Here is a 23269-nt window from a genome sequence, read left to right as displayed (position 1 = left end):
TTTTACTTCAAAATAAGATATGTGCAGTGTGCATAGGAATTTGTTCATAGTTTTTTTAAACTATAGTCCGACCCTGCAACGGTCTGAGGGACAGTGAACTGGCCCCCTGTTTAAAAAGTTTGAGGACCCCTGCCCTAGGCCCTCACATTCACTCACCACTCACTGACTTACCCAGAGCAACTGCCAGTCCTGCAAGCTTCATTCATGGTAAGTACCCTACACAAGGTACTTACCTTTTTTATCTTTTATACTGTAATTTTACTGTAACTTTTCTGTGTCTAGGTATTTTTCAGTACACAAATATCTGCCATTGTGTTACAGTTGCCTAAGGTATTCCGTACTGTAACGTGCTGGACAGGTTTGTAGCCTAGGAACAATAGGCTGTAGCATAGAGTCCAAGTGTGTAGCCGGCTCTCCCATCTCGGTTTGTGTGAGTACACTCTATTATGTTCACGCAACAGCAAAATCGCCTAATGACACATTTCTCAGAACATATCCCTGTTGTTAAGTGGCACATGACGATATATATACTGACTATGCTTTCTCACCCTTCCAGAAAATTTCCTTCCCCATTTAAGAAAACAAGACCACTCTTAGTTTTCAAGTGGAAAGCAGTAAGATTCCCTTATTTAGTTCCCTTATTAGGGAAAGCCATCTTTCCTTACTATTTGCAAGTGAGTGAATACGACCACTGTGATTTTTAAAGGGGAGATCAGAGAATATGACAGGCAGAATGATTGAAGTAGGAGTAGACTCTGGGAGAAAGCAGGTGTGGGCCAAGAATGATGGACAGCACATCCTCAGACCAGCAAGCGTGGGAGGCGCGAAGGCTGCTACCAAACACCACCCCCCGCCCCCACCAAGGAGTGAAATCGGTAATGGGCTGAGGCTTAGGGATGGGTGAAGAGATCTGTTTCCAGCCATCCTTGATGTTTCGTTTTGCTTTGTTGTTAAAAAACAAGCTCTGCATAAAAATAGCTCCACCAAATTGTCATAACCCAGTGAGAGTGTCTGAGCTTGAGCAAAGTATGGAGAGGGTTGAAGGCAGGTGGTAATCAGGAGTGAGATATGGTGCAGGCAGAACCAAGCCTAGGCAGGAGCTAAGAGTTGCTGGTCAGATGGCTCAGGAAGTGGGGGGCTTGTGATAGGGGTGCTGCAGGCCAGGCCCATGCTCTTGAGAGTCACGTGGCCTGCAGCCAGTCTGCCAGTCATCGCTGCCCTAGCTTTCTCGGGCCCCTCCACCTGGATGGCCAGGGTGCTCCGGGTGCTCCTCTTGACCATGCTCCAGAAGCAACTCCTCCTCCTGACTTCCCCCCATCCGCCCCATCTCTCTAGTTCCAGCTCTCTGCCTCGTCGTTGGAGTCTGCCCTTCCCAAGGAGCATCTCAGGCTCAGAAGCTCCTTTCCATGTCCTCTGCCTTGGGTCCCCACGATTCCCCCACAAGCCCTCCAGGTACTAGAAGGAGGAAGGCAGTGGAAACTCCAAGTCCTGTAGCCATTCTTGGAGACTGGTCATGAAACACAAGTCTTAAAAGCTTCCAGAAATAAAAACCAGGCCCTCACCGATGTGCTAGTTTTCTAAATAGCAACATTGAGCGCTAGACAACAGTGGTGCAATGCCTTTGAATTCTCAAGGCGAATCATTTCCAACATAGAGTTCTGGACCCAGACAAACCATCCATCAAGTGTGTGTGTGGAATAAAGTCATGGTATGACATGTTAGATCCCCCAAATTGACCTTACTATGCCCCCTTCCTTAAATAGCTGCTTAATCAAGAGGCTGCCAACTGAGGCCCCCAGGCCAAGTCAGGCCTGCCACCAGTTTTTGTGTTTTCTTGTTTAAATGGCTGTGCCTTAAGTGATATATAAGTACCTACACAATGTTGTCTGTTTTGCCTTTGGCCCATTTACTCTCTGGCCCTTTAAGGTGGTTTGCCAAAAAGTGCTCCACTGAGAAGGGGAGTGAGTGAAGGAGGAGGAGCTGTGAGGTCCAGGCAGCAGGAGACCACACGAGAGAGAAGGTGGAAGGATGGAGGAGAACCCAGGATGGCAGCCTACACCTGGCATGGAGGAGAGGTGCCCAGACTTGAGCCAGAGGACAGCAGCTCCAGAGGGGTGTCTCCAAGGAAAAAAATCAAAGCAGTAGATTAGTCAATGTGTTTGAACCTATTGAGGGGAACTTCCTATTCTGCCAGGGACTTTGGAAATCAATTAGCACTGGACAGAAAACTAAACAAGAGGTAAACAAGCAGCCTTTAACTCCTGGGAAAACAAGCTGAATAAGAAAGGAAATGCAGGCATGGGAGCCGTAGAACGCTACATGACTCAGCTGTGAACGATGTCTAAATCTCAGTAATGCAATCGCTGACGTTTGATTTAACCAAATGTTGAAAAAGAACCAAATTGGAAGGTGGCAGGAGAAATGAATAGGAAAGAGAGCTAAATTTTCGCCTTCTATAGTAGGAAGTTAAAAGCAAATAAAACCAAGAACAGTATAAGCATGTTATTTAAATAGACAGAGATAATTATTCATTGAAACAGCTGAAATAATTAAGCAGTTTGCCTCTAAGGAGCCAACATCAGAGGTGGGCCGGAGAATGCTGGATTTTGTGAGCCTTATAGATTTGACTTTTAAAATAATGTACCTGTATTACTTTGAAAATAAATAAATAATAAAATGAGAAAGAAAAGTGACAGGTCAGCCCAGGGGGTGATATGGTGACCAGGGAGAGGGGAGGACACAGTGAGGGACCTCAGGCCCCTGGTTGGAGGAAGCAGGCTTCAGGGTCCCAGGACGTGCCAGCTCTGGTTGTCATTATTGTTCCTGACATGAGCGTGAATGTATTTCAACAAAATGTCGAGACTGAGAGCCATTCACTGAGAGCCATTCACGTACCCAGTGGACGTTCTCTGTTTCAATCCCTGGCTGCAATTGCTGGGAGAATAAACCATGGTTCCTGCCCTCAAGGAGTTCACAGGCTGGTGAGAGATAAAAGTGCTCATCCAGCTAAAGGGTGATTGATTGAATGTACTGGAGGGAAGTGACTGCAGAGAGAAATTGCCCAGCCATCACAAGTCCTTCAAGGGAAGCTCTGGTGGTTGAGTAGGAATGAGCTGGGACAAGGTGAGAGGGGATCCAGGCCCAGGGACAGAACATGCAAAGGCACAGATGGGACTGGGCATGAGAGAGCTGGTGCAGTTGAGACCTGCATGTGGCCTGGAGTCGAGGCTTGGGCTTTGTGAGGGTGAGCAGAAGACAGATGATCAGCTCCGTGGCCTGGCTTGCCCTGCTAAGGAGTCTGGACTTTGTCTTGAAGGGTGTGGGAATCCAGTTGAGGATCTCACTGGAGAAGAAGCATCATCAAAGCCTGTTCTCAGCCCAGTGTGGAGAATAGAATGGAAGCTGGTGCAGAGAGATGAGGAAGGAGACAGACGAGTGTTCCAGGCAGAGATGAGGGGCTCTGTACCAAGGTAGGGTGAAGGAAGGTAGGTATGTTTCAAGGTATTAAGGTAGCTGAGTAGACAGTCTGAGGCCCCATAGATGTGGGAGGTGAGGACGAGAAATAAGGCGAGGATGGGCCCCAGGTTCTTGTCTGAATGGGGGACAGGGGACAGAGTCCTGCAGAATACAAGGAGAGGGCCCTGAGGGGTTGAGGAAAGAAACTGGTGGGCAGGCTCAGCACGTGGGCAGGGCTGGCATCTCACACTCAGGGAGTGTGTGGTGACAGAGGAGAGGGCCCTGCGTGAACTCAGAACACCCAGATTTAAGGCACAGACCGAGCAGAGGAGCCCTGGCGGAGGCCGAGAAGGGCCAGGAGAGGGTCCGTCCTGCCAGCAGCCAGGTGAGCCGAGGACCAGAAGTGCGTGTCTCGGGGGTGCCTTTGGCGTTCTCCGCCCGGGATTAAAGGTAGTTACATACTGTGTTTCCCCGAAAATAAGACAGGGTCTAATATTTATTTTTCCTCAAGAAGACACCCTAGGGCTTATTTTCAGGGGATGTGTTTTTTTTTTTTTAAGTACGATACCACAATCTACATTTATTCAAATATAGTTAAGTCGTCTTCTTCTGGAACATCATCATAACTCTCCAAACCCCAAATTCCATCCAGAATTTCTTGCGACTCTATTTCCTTTAGAACCATTGGCCCCAATCTCCCTTGTCGAGCAATAGAGCTCTCATGGGGCAGATGAGAAGGGCTGCTCGTCTTCTTTACCTCTCTGCTGCGAAATGCATGGGTTGTGCAGATGCGCTGCGTAGCCACGCCCATCACTAGGTCTTATTTTGGGGCTAGGGCTTATATTGTGCAAATACTTAGAAATCCTGCTAGGGCTTATTTTATGGGTAGGTCTTACTTTCGGGGAAACACCGTATCTACTCCCCCTACTACAGCCTGCAGAACCCCCCACTCATGTGCTGTGACAAGGGAAAGTGCCCTCCCACTTTTCCAAACGTCCCTCAGGAGCAACCGAAAGACCACTTGGTGACCTTGGCGAGAGCAGTTACCATCGAGTGTGGGATGAAAGCCAGGGAGGGACAAAACCACAGCTCCCACTGCAGCCGTTGCCTCCTCAGGCCTCTTCCTGGGCTGACCACTCCCTTTTTGTTCTTTGAGGTTCGAATGTATCCTGAGTTCTCACTGCGTGCCAGGGATACCACCGTGAACGTGGCAGTCAAGGTCCCCCTTCCTGCAAGTGCCAGGGGACAAGCAAATGAGGCCAGGTGGGAGGTGCTTGAACAGTCCCTGCCACGGGGGTTTGTCTGGAGGACGCGGGGAGGGAAGGCAGCGGGGCGCGCCTGGGCCTGGAGGGAAGATGCTCAGAGCAAAGTGGGGCGAGGCCGTGGAGAGGACGCGCTGCCTTCTCTTTGGGGCACAGGGGTGGGGCGACAGGGATGTAAGGCCCGCTAAGGGGCTGGCCTTAAGGTTTCAGACACAACTGCCGCACGCAGCTGCGTCAGCTTGCCGGGCTGGGGGCCTGGTGGGGCCGGCAGTCTGCGGTTTGGCCGGTGAGCGCCACGGCCAGCACAGGAAGAGACCTCGGGGGGCGGCCAGCACCACCGCCTGCTCCGTGGCTGGGCGGCATTTTGGAGGGAAGCCACAGCAAAGGAAAGCTGGAGGCGCCAAGGTCAAGGCCCAGGTGTTTCAGGGCAAGGGAAAAGCAGGAGACTTTCCGTTTCTGAAGAGCAGGAGGAGCAGAGAGAGTGGTTGGTGGGTGAGAGGGAACCAGCATGGGAGAGGAGGAAGCTGGTGGCCCATCCCACAGGCATGCAGAGCTGTTTTTTCATGCATTAAAAAAAAAAATTCAATTTCCAATACTTAAGGGGATGACTATTAAGTTGAGAATATAAACCAAATTAGCAGAATCATCTAGTGTGCCTCCTCACTTAACAGACTGAGAGAGCAGAACGTAGAGAGTGGGCCCGTGGGCACCCAGCAGGCAGGCTGGGGCTGGCAGGGTGAGACTGGCGGCCGGGCTCGCTCCCCACCCCTGCGGCCAGCTCAGCAGTGAGTCGGAACCAGGGCCCAGCTCTCTGGATTTCCCTGTGTTTCGGGAGCAAAGGGACACGACCCTTGACTGGTGCAGAACGGCCATTCTCAGCATCCTTGACTGACCGCTCCTACAGACTTGGTTGGAAAGCAGTGAAACCTTTCGGCGGTACTGTTTTATATGACCATGAAGCAAAAAAAAATTTTATGCTGAGCTATTTACTGCCTCAGAGACAAGTATGGGGAGAGTTTAATTTAGAAAGGAAGTCTCAGAGAAAGACACATTTTTGGGTAACTTCCAGGAAGTCAAGCCTCCGCAGCTAGTTGAGCGGAGTAATTGGGACTTCCCTGGACTCAGAGTGGTCCTATCATAGTAGGGGTCCCAGCAGATCTGAGGGCCCCAACCTTGGGTCACCTTGCAGTACCACCTCCCATCTATGTCCTTCAACACCATCATTCCACAAGCCAGATATTGACCATGGCACCGGCAGATATCCAAAATGTAGCTTGATTCATGTCTCAGATCTCAAATCCACAAACAAAGCCAATTTTACTACAGCAAACACGTAGGGGAAATTATAAGCAATATATCACATGTGCCCCTTTCCTGCTGTTCCACATTCACATTGACGGAAATCCAAGAACGTCATTGTACAAAATTCGTATTTCATTAAAAAAAAAAAATTAAGTAGAACATTGAGCAAGACACAGTGCTGTCTGCCAGATCATCTCCCATCAGCAGTACCTTCTGGTTTCTTCTCCCTCATGTGTTCCGACCTCTCTAGTACAGCTGACAGTTAGTTGGTCTGTTTGTTTGTTTTAAGCTCCCTAAGCTGAGGGTTTATGTGTTGCTGTATTAATTAATTAAAGCACCTTCTAGTAGCCTGTCCTTTAGGCTTAAATACCCACTGCCACGGGCCATGTTTTGGTTATTTTTTCCAATATAGACTGGAGTTTGTTCTGTCTTATTGTCTGCTTTTTAACATTGTAGGTTCTGTATCTGTGCTCCAAAAATTGAAGAATTCCAACAGGACTGATATTTTTATTGCATCAGTCTCTTTACTAATTTCACATATTACAGCGTTGGCATGCTCCCACAGCCCTGCATGTGGCATCCCACCAGCGTCCTTGTTAGCAGTCTGGTGGCCTGAGCCTGGGGTTTTGGGTGCCTGCCATGGTGCAGAACGGTTTGGGAGCAGCAGAGGGGGGACCACCCTATGCTATTCTGATGCCCAACAGCTCCTGAGTATTAAAATAGCTCTAGAGTGTGAAGCAGCGTGGATGGGGAGGCTCCGGGGGTGGCGGGAGGGAGGGGTGCTGCTGCCATGGAGAGAGGGCTCCTGCTGAACTGACAAGCACTGAGGGCGTGGCGGGCAATGCATCTGGCCCTCAGGTGACCCCCGCTGCTGTTTTGGTGAAGGCAGGCAGAGCCCGAGTGGGCCCAGCAGGTGGTTCTGATGAAAGGTATGCAAGTAGCTTTATGGTAAGGACGATAAACATGATGGAAGTACACAGAAGCACACAGAAATTGTTTGTTACTTTCTGCAGACGTTCTATAGCAAAATCTGGAAATAGTTTGAAATCAGGGACTGGGAGAGGAAATGGTGACATATGCTGTCATCAAAAAATGATGATGCAGTACATTTATTGGCCTGGAAAGACATCCTCAGAATGTTGAGTGAGAAAGCGGATGACAAAATAGTGTTAGTTGATCCCATGTTTGTGGATGTTAAAGTGCATAGGCCTGGGAAGATGCCTGGGAGGATGCATGTATGCCAACTGGGAAGCATGCTGGCACTGGGGCATCATTTTCTTCCTTTAGTTTATCTGTTTTTTCTGACTTTTCTTAGTATTCATGTAAAAATTTTTTTAATAAAAGTATTAAAGAAAGAAAATATTTTGAGAAGCAACTCTTCAGTTTCTCTTCTTAAAATAAAACAAGGAGGATAGTATTGAAAATTTTACCAGTGGAGGATGAGAGTGATCTACCTTTCAGAACAACTACTTTGTGGATACTCTAGGGAACGAAAAACAACCTGGAGAGTTTAAGATAGTTGTTAAACTAAATATCATAAGTGTGTGTTGTTTTAGAGGATGATTCCTCTTCTATACCTGAGTAAACATCAAAGAAATTGATTTCTCACCCCATCCACACTCTCAAAATATACACTAGACACAAGTGGCCTTCTAGATGAGTTTTACTAAAACTGTCAGAAACCAGGTAATTCCACCTTTCACAGTCTCAGAAAATAGAAAAAGAAAGAAAGCTACCTAATCCATTTTATGGCATTACTTCACTGTGACATCAAAATTAGACAAGGACAGTACTAGGAAATGGTTATAGACCAATATCACTTTTGAGCATAGTTGCAAAATGCTAAATACAATATTTGCTAATAGGGTTCACCAGTATATTAAATACTAATACATCATGACCAAGTAGGGCTTATTCTGGGAATGCAATGATGATTTAAATCAAAAAGATTTATAATAATTGGTTAAATTCACGTATTAGAAGAGATATGATTATCTCAATAGATACAAAGACAGTGTTTGATAAAGTTGGATACACATTTCTACTTAAAAGCAAACAAAGCCCTAGAAAAATAGGAATAGAAGGAAGATTCCTTAACTTGTTAAGTGGTATCCATCAAAACCCACATCATACTCAGTAGGGAAATTTTAGAGGCAATCCTGTTAAAGTTAGGAACAAAACAGGGATGCTAAATAGCACTGTTACTGTTCAACACTGTGCTGGATACTCCCACCAGTGTAATAAAGCAAGAAAAAGAAATAGGAGGTGGAAGAAAACAATCCTTTTGCGCAGGCAGTGTTGTGCTCATTACCAAAAAATCTAAGAGATGCTACATAAACTATATTATAACTAGAAACAGAACAAAATGTCTGAATTGGAGATAAACATACAGGAACCAGTTGGGTTCCTACGCATCATTAATAACCATTTAGAAACTGTAATAGAAAAAAATAACACTAACAGTAGCACCAAAACTAAGGTACCTAAGAAGTAAATCTGATGAAAAATATGCAAGAGCTTTTTGGTGAGGACTATAAACATTATTGAAGTGCACAGAAGAAGATCTGACTAAATGGAGAAATATATTATGTTAATGAACGGAAAGGTTCAATATCACAAAGATACCAGTTTATCTCAGATTAATATAGGGCCTTCATGGCATTTGATCAGATGATCCTGAAATTCATATAGAAGAATACTGAAGACAATTTACAAGCAGAATAAAGTAGGAGGGAGAAGGGACTTCTCTTTGGTCTATTGTGATTTATTACGAGTTATACCAGTTAAGAAAATGTGGTATTGGTACTAAAATAGACCAATTAAACAGAGTAAAAATCTCAGAAACTGGTCTATGCAAGATGGAAACTTAATATGAAAAAAAGAGGCCTACTGTTTCAGTAACAGAAGAATGAATTATTCAACGAATAGAAAAAATTGTGGAGAGAAAAAGATTCCCAACCTCAAATAATAGGTACAAATAATTTCCAACTAGATTAAAGACCTACATGTGAAAAGCAAAACCTTAAAACTTCTGGAAAATATATGAGAGTCTTTTATCACCTCATGGCAGGAAAGGAATTTTTAAAATGAGATAGAAAAACCACCAACCATCAGAGAAAAGATTGATATTAATACATTTGACTGTGTTAAAATTTAAATTTTCTGTATGACTAAAGACAATGTAATAAATTTTAAAAAGTAATGTTACAGACTGGGAGGAAATGGTTGTAACTCATGTGGTCCGCAGACAATTAGAATCCATGATATATTAAAAACTCCTACAAATTGACAAGACGAAGACATACAATCCAATTGAAAAAAAATTAATAAATTATATGAACAAGCAATTCACAGAAGAGAAAAACCTGAATGCCCAATAAACGCGAAAATATGTTGAATCTCGCTAGCTATCAGGGACATGCATATTAAAACAAGATACCATTTTGTACCTATCAGACTGGCAGAAATTAAAAAGCTGGATGACTTGAGGTGTTGATGAGGAAGTGGAACCACAGGAACTCCTACATTGCTGCTGGGAGTGAAAATTAGTGCAATCTCGCTGGAGAGTAATTGGCAACCCTGGCGACAGGACCTGGCAGTCAAGGTCTAGGTGTAGAACCAGGCAGGCTGCCGTGTGTGTGCACAAGGAGACACGCCTTTGGACTCTTTTGCCCGAAGAAAGTGGGAAGAACTTAAATGTCCATCAACGGCAAACATGAACATATAAAATATTCGTGTACACAACTTCGTGAATAAACTAGATAACTCTTGAAAGCAGGAAGTTGAATGCAGAGCTGCAGAAGGATCTGTGCAGTGTGACACCTTGTATGTGAAGTTTAAAAATAGTCTAAACAGGCCGGGCGCTGTGGCTCACGCCTGTAATCCTAGCTCTTGGGAGGCCGAGGCGGGCGGATTGCTCAAGGTCAGGAGTTCAAAACCAGCCTGAGCAAGAGCGAGACCCCGTCTCTACTATAAAATAGAAAGAAATTAATTGGCCAACTGATATATATAAAAAATTAGCCGGGCATGGTGGCGCATGCCTGTAGTCCCAGCTACTCGGGAGGCTGAGGCAGGAGGATTGCTTGAGCCCAGGAGTTTGAGGTTGCTGTGAGCTAGGCTGACGCCACGGCACTCACTCTAGCCTGGACAACAAAGTGAGACTCTGTCTCAAAAAAAAAAAAAAAAAAAAAAATAGTCTAAACAATGTAACGTTGATGCAATGCACACCCATACCACGAGGCAGAAAAGTATTATATAAAAATATGGATGACGTGAAAACACATGAACTTCTGAAATGGAGGCAGAAGAGAGGGAGTTGAAAACAAAGAGGGCTTTCCCTCCCCTTGTCTTTCAGGGCAAAATATTGAGAATGGTCCACCAGCAAAAAGATTACAATTCACTGGGAAAAAAAAAAAAAAAAGGTTCTATCTTGGTGGTAGCCGTACAAGTGTTGCTTGTATTATCTCCTGTTTTGGCTATGTGTTCGAAATGCTTTGTTGTTTTTAAAAAATTAATTCTCGTGAGGGAATAAAAACTGCTTAATCTCCATATTAAAGTGGGCAGTAATTCAAAAAGCATTTTTACTAATTGATGTCTGTCACCCATGCATAGCAAGCAGTCAGTGTGGGCGGCTGAAGCACAGGGCTCTGGGGCTGACTCTGAGGCAGACTGCCCAGTCCAGCTCTGCCACTTCCCAAGTGGTAGGTTTAGACAAGCTACTTAATCTCTTTTCGCCTTGGTTTCCTGAATGTATTTAGGTCATTAAATATGAAATGTCCGATTTCAAATCAAAAGGATAGTTTATTATATCTCAAACAAGCAGCAGTACAATTAATCAAAGCAGGTTTCTAAAGTATTGACACGGTTTTGCCATCTTAACGGTGGCTTGTTTACACCAGCAGCGAAAAAGCCTGGAGAGCATGTGGTGATGAAATCTCCAAAGGCGTTTTCCACACCTTGGTGAGAATTGAATATTTTTCCCTGCAAGAGTGGTCCAAAGCCTGGAAGAAGTGGTAGTCTGTTGGTGCCAGGTCTGGTGATTATGGTGGATGACAGGGAGTTTCCAAGTCCAGCCTCTGTAGTTTGAGCAGTGTTGTTTGTGGGACATGTGGTTGAGTTTTGTCATGCAAGAGGATTGGCCTGTCTCTATTGACCAGTCTTGGCTGCTTAATTCCAAGCATCCTCATCATTTCGTCCAGTCGGTTGCAGTAGACATCCGCTGTAATCGACTGACCAGGTTTCATGAAGCTGTAGTGGATAATAGCAGTGCTGAACCACCAAACACACACCATTAGCTTTTTTTTTGATGAATATTCAGTTTTGGACTATGTTTCAGCACTTCATCTTTATCCAGCCATTGTGCCGAATGCTTGTGATTGTCAAAAAGAATCCATTTTTCATCACATGTAACAGTACAGTGAAGAAATGGTTCACCTTTATGTTGTGACAGCAAAGAAAGGCAAGCTTTGAGACGATTTCTTTTCTGACCCTCATTTAATTCATGCGGAGCACATCTATCCAGCTTCTTTATCATGCTGATTTGTTTCAAATGGTCCAATATTGTTGGAATAGTAACATCAAACCTTACTGCTAATCCACGTGTAGGTTGAGATGGATTTGCTTCCATTCCAGGTTTCAGCTCATCATTATCCACTTTGGTCTCAGGTCGCCCACATGGCTCATTTTAAAGATTAAAATCACCAGAACAGAATTTCTCAAACCATAGACATACTGTGCATTTATTAGCCACATCCTTCCCAAACACTTTGTTGATATTTCAATCTCTCTGCACTGCATTGGTTCCATGATGGAACTCATTTTAAAATGTAACGTGAATTTTTAACTTATCCATGGTTTCACAAAATTTAAAATTTAAATTTTAAAAGAATTTGCAAGATAGTCACAAGCCAAAATGTGCGTTTGAAAGACTGAGGATGTACCTTCACCATAAACATAAAACAAGAATTGTCAAAGTGAAATGTCAGAGATATCAACTGTCAAACAGTACTTAAAGAAATTGTACATTTCATACTTAATAACCTAAAATGCTCCAACCGCTGCTATTCCTCCTGCTGCTGGCATTAGTGCCTACTTCATAGCATTGTTGCAATAAGAGGATAAATTACTGTGCATAAAGCACTTAGAAAAGCAAGCACTACATAGGTGGACTTTATTATTATTATCCCTGGATATGATCTACTATTCGGAGAGACACTAGTTATTTATTAGATGTAAGGGGGCGTGGGGGATGGATAAGGTTTGTTTAAAGAAATCATGTAAGTAGATGTTGTTTGTTGCTCTTCTGCAGTGAGACAAAAATACCTCTCCGATCTCCAAAATTAACCTGTTGATTTGGAGATGATTCACCCCCCAGTGATTTCACAAGTATGTGCTTCACTTAGCTCTGGTAAGTAAAATTATCAGACACTCATTCACTTTTCAGAGCTGGCTGTAAAATCAATATGAAAAGCAAAATCAATATATAATTCCATCGAAATATATAGAATTCCCTCTAAAAATGAAAGCTACATCTATCTTTGTTTTGATGACTATGTAGTATTTTTCTATCACCTAAGACTCTCCCTTTTGTATTGTAAAAAAAAAAAAAAAAAAAAAAAAGATGAAATGTAACTCCCCTAGCTAGGTGGAGATTTAAATTGAGGCCTATTTAATGTTTCAGGTAAGTGAGAAATCACAGCCATTAGGGAGCCAGGGGCAAGGTTTTGAAGGCAGACACAGGAAGGCAAAGATTGCTGGCTTTGTCTAGCGTCTGGTGAACTTGGCCCCAACACAGCAGCTCTGCTCCTTATTAGACAAATAGCTTTGAGTGAATTATTTAAATCTCCTGTGACTCAGTTTTCTCATCTGTGAAATGGAATTCACAGTCCCTCTTTTGCAGTATTGTTGTGAGGATCAAATAAATGGTGTACACCACCTTAGGTACATGATCTGTGCTCGGTAGTTATCCTTATCTCTGACATTGTCATTAACTAAGTTATGGATTGCTGAATGCTGATGGGTGGTGGATTGGAGGACCTAAGACAAGATGTGATAAGAAGCTGAAAGTTTTTACAGTTCACACCGCCAATCTCTCTTCACTTTACCTGAAACGATAAATTATTGCAAAGCCAAGGAATGAAAAAACATAATCTTCGTCTTGATCAAATGCTGCTTTTAAAGTATAATCATTCAGTGCAAGGCACTCAAGCAATCTGAATCTGTATCCTGTTCTGTCTACCACTGCTTTTGTGTGTCCTTATTCAGCACCTTAAAATGTCCAGTGGAGCTAGGAAATTTCATCATTCTTGGTCCTCCCAATTTGGGTGTCTCTGGTAATTCAGTCCTTCCTCCTTCTAACCTCCACCCCAATCCTACTGCACCCAAGCCTGCCTCTGCTTTCCTGCCTTGATTTTTAAATAATTCATTCTTTGGGTGGGGGAGAAGGAGTGGTTTGGAGGTCAGCCACAAAGGGGAGAGGGAATCTCAAGAGAGAGAGAGAGAGAGAGAGTGTGTGGCTCTGACTAAAGGGAATAGAGAATCCACTTCTGCCTGCTCAGTAGATGTTTGCATTTTGAAGGAAGAGCCCATTCATCCCTCAGGATGCCTAACTGGCTTATTATTCCAGGAGATGGGTCTTTCATCAGTTCTTACTTGCTGGAAACAGACAGTTTGCATGGAAGATGGGAAGCTCAGGGGAGGACAGGTGAGGATTGAAGTGTCCTACTAGACAGGCTGCTGTGGCCATCTCCACCCCGGCGCCTGTAACTCAGGGCTGACTTCATCTGTGCCGGCTCTTCCTCCCAGATGCCTATTTCAGTTTGTGGTCCCTTAACATACACCCCCTCGCCCCACCCTGTCTCTCTTCCAAGCTGGAAGAAACACCATCCTCGCCTCATCCCTCTGCCCCAACAGGCATCCATGATGCCCCTTATCAGGCTCTCTCCTGTCACCCAAAGGACATGCTGCAGATCAAAAACACACAATGCGTTTAACTTTCCTGCTAATTGCCATGGCCTCCTGCTGCCTTTGAGGGATATCTCAAGGCAAATAAAACTGTTTGAAATCTAAACTTCAAATCATCCTATTAAAGTTTTTGAGATTTTTACGGCCCATTTCTTGTCACATCTGATTAGCTCAATACTTTTGCCTTGTAGTTGGGCTGCAGCAAAGCTCTTGGCAGGAGGAGCACAGATAATCGTCCCCTCTGCCGTTTCCTGGCTGTTCATTTGTGCTTGTGCGATTAAAGCATCGTCTTCGGCCCTCAGTTTTGTTTCTTGCAGGAATCTTTTGAAACCACTGGTCCACTTTGCAAGGGTTAGTTTAGTTAGGACTGAATAATATAATCAGGGAGTCTGTTTAACCAGGCATACGTAAACATATGCTGAGATAAATCAAAACCGCTGAAAGGGAACAAACAAGTGAGGGATTCACTAAACACCCCTTTCCCTCCGCCCTCAGAAGGCCACACAACAGTGAGCCCCGTGGCCAGTCTGTGTATTAAATAAGAGTAAAGCTTAGTTTATCTCATTACCAAAAAAAGGAAACAGAAAGAGAAGCTCTGATATTTCTGTTTGTGCACCCCAACAGTGGTGCCTGGTGCAGGCCACTGCCCTTTTAAGTCATGGTGACCACACCGGTAAGACCCACAGACTGCTTGCTTCCCGTTGCAGCCGGTGGAAATTTGGGGGACCTCGGGTCTCCCCAGAAGCAGGGGGGAGCTCAGGGGTCTGTCCTCAAGGCACCGTCTTTGGAGGGCCAGGAAGGGACCAGAGCCAAGAGGTCCCCAAGGGTGTGCGGCCAATTAACCCGCAGTCAGAAAGATCCGTTCCTTAACCCTCCTAGGTCATCTAACTTTTACTGTGGATGCCTTTTAAAGGATCCCTAAATACCTTTGTTAAGTCTCAAAAAAATGCCATCTCACTCAAGTATGAAAGGAATTGGACCCAAAAAAGGCACTTTTCGTGAACTTCTAAGCTTTGATCATTTCTCTGTGGGGGAGGGGAGGATCGGGTTTTTGGTTCTTCCCTAACTCCAGGGCCTCCACTGTCCCTCAGCAACTTCATTTCATTCTACCTCCCCCAGCTCTGTGCTCTTTCTTTCATATTCCAGGAGTATACAAACAACAGTTTTATACAAGGGAAGGAAAATGTTTTCTTAGTTTGACTCCACTAGAGATGCAACAACTCAATTAGTCTTTCTGGAAACCACAACTGCATTAGGTTCACGTTTCAAAGTACTTAAGGTTCCTTAATAGTCTTGTCCCCACTGCTGCTTAGGGACGACCAAGAACTGAAGCAGAGGCAATGTCTTCTCCAGAAGGTGTTTTATCATTGTCATGGATACCCCATCCTGCAGGGCACCTCACCCCCTACAGCAAATCCTGTTGTCATCATTCACCCAGAGAACAGAAGAGGAAATGGGGAGGGATGGGGGGAGGCCATCACTCTCCCCTCCCCCAACCCTGCCGCCCCCTGGCTCCTGGCCCGTATCTGCAGTGAAGGATGGAACATGAGGGACATGACAGGTCCTGCCAGCTTTTCTGAGTGCATCAGCAGCTGAGCAGAAGGCTGGTTGCTCATCATGAAAGTTCAAGTTCAAAGTAGTTTGTGAGCCTGCTCTATTGCAAGGAGGCTTGCTTGAGGTTTTCTCGTTTTTAGGGTTTTTTTCTCCCAATGGTTAGTGATTGAGTGCCGGAAACTGGGGCTGCCACGGATCTCCCTCTGCCCAGGGTCTTACCCCAGCCCCTGGGCCTCCCCTTCCGCCTTGCCTGTTCTCTGGGTCCCCTGCCTTGCCAGATGCTGCTCACTCCAGATGGTTTTCCTCTGGGAACCATCTCCACTCCTAACTTCTACTTAACATTTTTAGCTAATTCTCCTTCCTGCCATCATCTTAAGCTATTTACAGAATGGAAGTGAGCTGGCTATTACAAATAATTTCCCGTTTTATAATTTTGACACAGCTATCCATACTTACATGCAGGTTTTCCACGCACTCCTTAGAGAATTTGCAGAGCCCTGTAAGAGGAGAGAGTGGTCGGGCCATGGCCCTCTCCACCTCTACCTCCTGGGGTTAAGCTTGGAACACTTTTCTCGGCTGTTGCAGAGAGCTCAGAACCCATCTTCTTTTATAACCAGCATTTACTTTATTTTTTTCCCAAAAGTTATTACCTTTTTCTTACCATGCTGAAGCTCAGCTGCCTCTTTTCTGCCCACTCACCCAGCTTGGTGAAGACCTTCCTGCTGTGTATCACCATCACCTTGCAATTTCACCGTCTGAGAGAGCTTCGTGTTTCCTGGAAACCTGGAAACATCGCTTGTGCTCTGGCTGAACATCATTTATAAAAGCAGCAACTCAGACGGGCCCCAGCGCTTTCCCACGTGGTGAAGGGCCCACTTAGATGATCTTCTGCTTTCTCTCCTCTGACCAGCTCATAGCCATTGCCATGCCGTTCTCACAACACAGCTCTGGTACTTTTCCCTTCTTTGAGGATGTTCTCAGGGTACTTATTCTCAGTACTCTACCTTCATGTTCCCTTCCTTTTAGCTCTTCCATCAATCCCGGTTTAAGGAAGTCCCATTTTTCCCACAAGGATGAATTTTGCTATAGCCATCATGTTTTGATCTCTATTCTCAGAGATTCTGAGGTATTCTAGACCATTCACTGCCTTTCATGGCTAGAAAATGGGAACTTTTGTTCAAACAAAGGAGCTTTCCTAAAACTTGTCTATAGGATTAAGATAACAGTTTTTGCCAAGACCTATCCTCGATCTCTTGGGCTTTTTCCACCAACAAACTTATATCCACCAGTTAGTCTTGTTTCCCCTCATATCCCACGCTCTCCCCTGACATTGGGTCCCAAAGCTTAGCTCACACTCTTCCTCTCAGCTGGCAGTGTCCCTCTCTGGTAGGTCCCCAACATGGACCCTCTGCAGAATGCCAAGACAGAAGGATGGAGGGAAGGAAGCCCAAGATTTCCATGTGCAAAATGTCTTCTGAATAGGCCTGCTCCCCCGTGCACTCACTCTCCCTTAAATCATTTGCAACATTATGCATGCGTGGTGGAAACAGTGGCGTTCCGTTGACCAGAGTGTCTTGATTTTATTTATCTGAGTCTTATTCCAGTATTTCCTATAATGCATATCAGAGAATGCGGTATATATGCATATAGATGTAGATGTGTGTGCCAGTAAGTTTGGGAGGTGGTGGACTAACCAAAACTCTACAGGTGTCTCTACTGCATGACTTCTCAAAGGCTTAATAAGCTACCCTGTGTGGTGGGCCATCGAGAACAAGCCATCGTATACAGTCCACCTACAAACTCATTGAACTGGCCACAGAATCTTCTTTCCTGGAGCATTTAACAGGTCTCATGGTATATAGATGTTGGAGCACGTCGTCATAAATTGGTGGGTCCTACGTTCAGCGTGTCAGGGTCACCTAGGAAGCTTGTGACAATAGGAGGTAGAGTACGGGAATCTACTTGGTGGTTATGTGTTGTTTTTTCTTAAAGCCTTCCTGGCGATTTTGACTATCCATGACATTTGGGGTCCTCTGCTCTAGACTTTTGATCTTGACAGCTTCATAGATGCTGTCCTTGTGATCCTCCTGAGCCCTCTCCATAGAAGTTTGTACCCCAGATTCCTTGTGGTTAAGTAATAAATTCTTATACAAGAGGGATGGCTCAAAAGGTATCAGGGAACCACCCCCCCACACACACACACAGGGCCTTCATGTCTTGGGGAAATTACTGGTCTGTATCCATGACTTTAGAAACCACTTCCTAACATCGTCGCTGTCCCCATTTACCTGCCCTCAAATCCACCTTCGGAGGGCCAGGTGTGCTGGCTCAGCTATATAATCCTAGCACTGTAGGAGGCTGAGGCAGGAGGATCGTTTGCGCTCAGGAGTTCGAGACCAGCCTGAGCAAGAGCGAGACCCTGTCTCTACTAAAAAAAAAAAAAAAAGAAAGAAATTAGCTGGACAACTAAAATATATATATATATATATATTAAAATAGTTAGCTGGGCATGGTGTCATGTGCCTGTAGTCCCAGCTACTCGGGAGGCTGAGGCAGGAAGATCGCTTGAGCCCAGGAGTTTGAGGTTGCTGTGAGCTAGGCTGACTCCATGGCATTCTAGCCCGGGCAACAAAGTGAGACTCTGTCTCAAAAAAAAAAAAAAATCCACCTTCAGAGCCCACAGAGCTCACCCCATCTATTCTCACTCCTGCCAGTTTGGGCTGTTTTGCATGCTTCTGTATTTTGTTCCCTGTCTCTTGCCTCCTTGCGGGACCACATTCAGAGCAAGGCTGAACTGAATACTTTCCTTGGGATTTCTCCGTAGCATTTAATGTGGAGCTCTACTAATAGAAAATGCTCAATGAGTGAAGAGAAAACAAGGGGCCAAAAAGGACCTTGGTCTAAAAGGGAGTTAAAGTTGGCTCCACAGTTAAAAAGCAGACAGAGAAGGTGGTAAGAGTGGCGATATGGGTGGGTACACAGCTTACCAGGCGGAGATAGTAGCATCTTAAACGTTAAGTATCATCTTCTTCCGCTCTCTGAAGTTTTTTCTTGTTACTTCTCTGCTCTTTATGTTTTAGGTCAATGACATCACTAGTAGTTCAGGAATGGGGTGAACCAACTTGTCCCAATTTGTGTGGGACTGTTCCAGTTTTAGCAGTGGGAGTCCACGGTCTGGGAAACCCCTCACTGCTGGCAAACTGGACATCTGATCACTTTACTTGGGAGGCAAAAAGATGTCCCTGATCAAATAAAATTATTGGGAATGCTACGTCTCATTCTACCCACCTGAATAAGTTTCCTAGTGCTGCGGTAACAAATTACCACAAATTGAGTGGCTTGAAACACTAATTTATCATCTTGCATTTCTGGACATCAGAAATCCAAAATGGGCTTTGTGGGGCTAAAATGTAGTGTTGGCGGGGCTCCATTCTGTCTGGAGATTCCCTTCCCTGGCCTTTTCCAGCTTCTCCAGCTGCCCACACTCCTTGGCTCCGGGCCCCCTCTGCTGTCTTCAGAGCCAGAGGGCATATCCCCCCCCCACCCCCAACCTCTGCTTTAATCATCACACCTGTTTCTCTAACTCTCACTGCCTCCCGCCTCCCTCTTTGACTCATAAGGATTCTCGTGATTGCATCGGGCCCTCTGGATAATCCAGGGTAAGCTCCCCCATCACAAGATCCTTAACTTAATCACATCTGCAAAGTCCCTTCTGCCATGTGAGGTAGCCTATTCACTGGTTCTGGGGACTAGGACGTGGACGTCTCTGGGGCCGTTATTCTGCCCGCCACACCCACTTCTCTCTGGGAGTTGCTAGAACAGCTTAGCGTATTAAAGAAATATGTTTAGGCCAGGCGAGGTGGCTCACGCCTGTAATCCTAGCGCTCTGGGAGACCAAAGCGGGCGGATCATTTGAGCTCAGGAGTTCAAGACCAGCCTGAGCAAGAGAGAGACCCTATCTCTACTAAAAATAGAAAGAAATTAATTGGCCAACTAAAAATATATAGGAAAAATGATCGGGGCATGGTGACGCGTGCCCATAGTCCCAGCTACTCAGGAGGCTGAGGCAGGAGGATTGCTTGAGCCCAGGAGTTTGAGGTTGCTGTGAGCTAGGCTGATGCCACGGCATTCTACCCCCGGCAACAGAGTGAGATTCTGTCTCAAAAAAAAAATCTTACTGGGACATATTGCCTTGGAGCACAAACCTCCCCAATCAAACAAGGGGTCGATGTGAAACTCGAATTGGTGATGATGACTCTTTTAATCAAGACACCATAATCCACCTCTGCCCATCTCATTTAGAGGTCCATTTCCAATAAAACTTTATTTTTTATGCTTAGTAAGTATTTACCAAAATTTTGATACTTTATATCATACCCAAAATAGTTAAAATAACTCACTCCAGAAGAAATTTTTTAATGCTTAGAAATTTATGGTCTCTGGAATATTCTTTTAATTTCAATTTCAATTTATATGCATCCTTTGGTTGTAGAGAATTATGATGGATTGCTCAAATATTTTCGAGGATATGAACATACATGAAGTTAAAAGTTCTATAGATGAAGTAGAATAGAGATACAATTTCAAGGAGAAAAGAAAACAACATTTCCTTCTTTCTTTGCATTTTTTTTTTTTTTTTTTTTGAGACAGAGGCTAGAGTGAGTGCCGTGGCGTCAGCTTAGCTCACAGCAACCTCAAACTCCTGGGCTCAAGCGATCCTCCTGCCTCAGCCTCCCAAGTAGCTGGGACTACAGGCATGTGGCACCATGTCCGGCTAATTTTTTCTATATATATTAGTTGGCCAATTAATTTCTTTCTATTTATAGTAGAGATAGGGTCTCGCTCTTGCTCAGGCTGGTTTTGAACTCCTGACCTCAAGCAATCCGCCCGCCTCGGCCTCCCAGAGTGCTAGGATTACAGGCGTGAGCCACCTCGCCTGGCCAGCATTGTTTTTTTTTGTTTTTTTTTTTTTTTTGAGACAGAATCTCACTCCACTGCCTGGCTAGAGTGCAGTGGCATTATCATAGCTCACTGCAACCTCAAACTCCCGGGCTCCAGCAATCCTTCTGCCTCCGCCTCCCCAGTAGCTAGGACTACAGGCATGTACCACCACATCCAGCTAATTTTCTTTCTGTTTTTTGTAGAGACAGAATCTTGGCTCTTGCTCAGGCCTGGCCTTAAGCAATCCTCCCACTTTGGCCTCCTAGAGTGCTAGGATCACAGGCATGAGCCACCATGCCTGGCATATTTCCAATTTTTAAAGAAGACCTTGCTCATGCCATGTTTTAAGTGGAAAATAATGGGTGTTATATCACAATGGTACTTAATTTACATGGGACACATTTAAAAAATGATATAAAGGGTTAATTTGAAAATGTCAATTACATTATCTAGAAATTATATCTTTCCTATTTAATGTGGAAAAATACTTGCTGTCAAGTTTTGAAAATATGCAAAGAGGTACATAGTTTTTAAAAATTCTTATGAGGGCTGGGCATAATGGCACATACCTGGTAGTCCCAGGTACTTGAGAGGCTGAGGCGGGAGGATTGCTTGAGCCCAGGAGTTCAAGGCCAGGCTGGGCAACTTAGGGAGACCTTATCTCAAAGAAATAAAATAAATATTGATAAATTTAATTAATTAGTTAAAAAATTCTTATGGGTATACGTGAACAAATGTCTGAGCACAGCTCCAGGGCAGAATGGAGGAAGTGCTAGCAGTACAAAGAGCAGGGTTTGGAATCAGGCCGGCAGGAAAGACTCGGTAAAATGCCTGCTTTACCCAGATCTCAGGGTTAAACAGTGGAGTGCCTGGCACAGAGCCAGCTATTCAACCGACACCTGCTGTGTGCCACCAATGTGCCAGGCACTGGGGAGAAGGAGGGTTTAGACAGACACAAGTCCCTACTCTCACGGCACTAACGTGCTAGCGTGTAGTTGATCTGTTGCTTCTGTGTCAATGCATGTTTGCTGAAATTCTAAAGAGCTTTCAAAAAGACCTTATTCTCAGGCAGTTTTTAGGAGCCGTGACTACAAAAGCAGTGACTCATTTTCTGATATTTTAGAATGGATCCTTCTGGATTCCATCATTCTCATTAGAATAATCACCTGAGGAGACATGATGCACTTAACTCAGTGACAGGCCGTTACTCAAAAGTCTTTAAGCTGCTTCTGTGGAATTGACTTCAAAGCATACAGCACAGCCATCCGAACATCCTTAGTTCCGGTAAATGTTTGGCTGTGGAGGACAATTTGACTTGGAGGGGAACAGAAGTTATTCACCTCAAGGTCTGGTGACCATGGTGGGTGATGAGGTGGGGTGGGAAGATCATTCGCCTCAAACTGTGGAAACGGTGAAAAAGAGTCAGGAGATGCCGTCTGTTCCTTTTATGTTCTACACGGTGTGTTTGTTCTCTTGTATGGAGGCAGAAGGGAAAGTGCTGGCCACATCAGGGGCACTTGGCTGTGAGGTCGTTTGATGATTCTGTGGCCTCAAGACTCTGGGGACAGAGCTGGCTGGGGCTGTGGCGGCCCCTGGCACCCGCTGCTTTAGTTCTGCTCATCCTGCTGCAGCCGGGAGGGGCCCACAGCTGGAAGAAGCTGGGGAGCAGAAGCAGCTGTCCCGGGAAGACTCGGGCTGAGGGAGCGTGGCCAGGCCAGCCGTGAGGGGGCACTCGGGGCCCCTGTTTGAATCACGCTCAAATGTGTGTTGAGTCTGGTCTGTGAGGCTGGATCAGTCACTGATCCGTGATCAGTCACTGTGCGCTGAGGGAACGGGTCCGAAGGGAGCAGAGGGTGCAGCATACGAGCTGGGGAGGGGCAGACAAGGAGAACAGAACCCAGTACGTGTGGCCGTCTCACTATCCGCTCTGCCTGTCCCATCCGTCACTCCCGTGTGGCCACAAAGCACTGGACAAAAGCGCTAGGGATTCTCAAGGACCCTCAATTCTCAAAGGAATATTGGCTTTTCATAGTAGTTTGGTGTGCACAGCATTTTATGACTTCCTGATTCTTCTGCACTTCTCTAGTATTTTACTCGACTCGAGTCATCCCATCCCTGTGCCGGCACTGAGCTAGGTGCTGTGGGAGACATTGTCTCTGTCCTATGGCAACCTGAATCTCCTTAGGAAGATGAGAATAATATGCATGCATCCTGTAGAGTGAGGTTTCATTTCAAATGTCAGCTAATTGGTGACCGTGTAGAGTATTTCATCAAATCTAAGACGGCATTAATAGTAAGATGCCATTTTATGTGCTCTCAAGAAAGAAAAAAAATACACTGTCAATTAAATTGTAAGCCGTTGCTTTCATATTACTTAGAATTTTTATTTATACTTATTGAAAGAGCCTCTTAAGACTATAGTGTTGTGGGTTATTTTTTTAACATATATTGCTGCCATTCATTCATAAAGTGGAAAATATCAGCAAAATAAATTGCCTATGGTTTTCCTAAGCTGCTTCACATTCAGAATACGATGCATCTGTAGCATCTTGAGCTTGGAATTACTGATGTGCATGTTCCCCACACAGTACCATTCTCTGCCATCAAGAGCACTCATCAGGCAACATTTCTTACAAAAATTCTTTTGACTTTCTTCTAAATCTCTGACACCTATTGTGTAAACTGATGGGCACACAGGTAATGACAACCACAGCTACCTGGCAAAAGTGACTGTAATACTCATCCCAATTTCCACTATCTCAAAAGTGAAAAAAGACATCTTAGACTCGATG

General features: G+C 44.9%; 1 protein-coding gene across 1 annotated transcript in view; it reads left to right on the top strand.

The window, feature by feature from the left end:
- TNFAIP8L3 (TNF alpha induced protein 8 like 3) overlaps positions 1 to 23269 on the top strand; it is a 48657-nt gene that overhangs the window by 23384 nt on the left and 2004 nt on the right. The gene's annotated exons all lie outside the window — the stretch shown is intronic.

Source organism: Microcebus murinus, chromosome 6 (genome assembly GCF_040939455.1).
Source record: "Microcebus murinus isolate Inina chromosome 6, M.murinus_Inina_mat1.0, whole genome shotgun sequence".
Classification (NCBI taxonomy): Eukaryota; Metazoa; Chordata; class Mammalia; order Primates; family Cheirogaleidae; genus Microcebus; species Microcebus murinus.
Note: the sequence above shows the minus strand (reverse complement) of the source record. Positions and strands in the feature narration are given on the sequence as shown.